Here is a 1,944-nt window from a genome sequence, read left to right on the forward strand (position 1 = left end):
TACAGAGCCTGCCCGTACCGGCTGATTGTTGGAAGTCGATGAGTCTTGACTTCATCTTTGGGCTTCCCGCCGACGGACACGGCAACACCGAAAATTTGGGTGTTCGTGTGTCGGCTGAAGCAAGATGGTACATCTTGCTCCAAGTTCCCGTCACTGTGACGGGCGAACAAACCGCAAGGTTGTTCGTCGATGGCGTGTTCCGCTATCACGGTCTCCCGGAGACGATTGTCTCGGACCGAGACCCGCGGTTCACTGCTGCGTTTTGGAAAACGCTGTTCCCTTTACTGGGAACTCGTCTGCAGATGTCCACTGCGGATCATCCGCAGACAGACGGCCAAACAGAGCGCGTCAATCGAGTGCTCGAGGACACTCTGCGCAGTGTGTGCGCGGCAGCGCCACGTACGTGGTCGACGCAGCTTCCAGTTGTTGAGTTTGCGCTCAACAACGCGGTGCACGCGTCCACGGGGTTCACGCCGTTCTACTTGAACGGCTTCCGCCACCCCAGAGTGCCTCTCACTCTTCGAGGAAACACTGACTCCTCTATTCTAAGTGGGGGAGAGGCTCGGAAAGCCCTTTCCTCCCAGGTCTCGGATGTGAGGCCAGTTTCGCTGCGGAAACAGGTGGAATCCTTTATGGATACCAAGCTGAACATTGTCAGCAGGGTCCGCGATGCCATGGCAGCGGCCCAAGATAAACAAAAGGAGTACTCGGACAAACAAGGAAGAGGCAACTTAAGTATATTTGAGATTGGTGACTTAGTGTTACTAGACACGAGGAACCTACCTCTAGACACTGTTAGCTCTGTCGGCAGCAACAAGCTGAAGCACCGCTTCATCGGACCTTTTGCAGTCCTGGCCAGACATGGTGCGTCGTACACCATCGACCTTCCAAAGTCAATGACGACGCACCCGACGTTCTATGTCGGACGTCTTAAGCGGTACTTTGACCCGCAGGGGGTTGCTGACTCGCAGACCCCCCTTGACCCAGCTCCTCGAAGCGAGGGCCGGTCACAGTCGTCGACGAGGGCGTCGGAGCAGGCACCCAAGCCTCGGTCGGGACGGCAAGGCTGCGGTCAAGACCGTACGCCGGAGGGGCTCCATACGAACGGACCCCGGCGCCATACGCCGAGTACGCTGAGTACGCCGGGTACGCACCATACGCGTACGTCTGGGAGTGTGCCGCAGGCGGCTCCGGACGTGGCAACAAAGCCTCGATCCGTCGGATCATGCGAAAGGCCTCGTCCAGATCGGACGAAGAGGCCCGGCGGTCCACCCGCAGGTGCAGGCTCGCGACCTCTCGCTCCACCAGGTCCAGGCGACCCGCAAGACGAGCGAGCTCGCCCTGATTCCCGACCTGGGCGGCAGCATTACCGCCAGTCCCAAGGCCAAGTGCAATCTCAAGCACGAGGAGACGTTGACGGAGGCGGTCAACCTCAGGGTCCCGTGTCGGACCCGCAGTCGGAGCACTCGAACGAGAGTGGCTCTCGGGAGGCGCCGAGTACTCGTACTCGTACGAGGGCACCTCCGCCCCTGCTTGACCGGAATGGAGAAGTCCACTTCCACGTGGAGCGGATCCTCCAGGAGCAACGGTGTCGCGGGAAGCGACAGCTCCTCGTGAAGTGGAGGGGTTATGCCCACTCCGAGAACTCGTGGGAGCCGATTGAACGGCTCCTGATTGACTGCCCGAAGGCTGTCGCAATCTGGGAACAGAAGCGGCGGCAGCTTCATAAGTAGTCCGGGGATTCTTGCCCGAACGGGGTACGGATGATGAATACATACCGTACCCGCGCTCATCGTGAGCGCTAGAAGCCGCGCGCTTCAGGATGTCCCTTGGCAGCATACGCTTGCTGATCAAGTGGGCAAACCTCACACGAAGATCACGCTGGTCCAGGATGTGGGACAGCTGCTGATCTTCATGGAGTTCCCATAACTCCGTGGGCGAGTA

The sequence above is a fragment of the Phytophthora infestans genome, genomic scaffold (genome assembly GCF_000142945.1).
Source record: "Phytophthora infestans T30-4 supercont1.32 genomic scaffold, whole genome shotgun sequence".
In the NCBI taxonomy this organism is placed as follows: domain Eukaryota; phylum Oomycota; class Peronosporomycetes; order Peronosporales; family Peronosporaceae; genus Phytophthora; species Phytophthora infestans.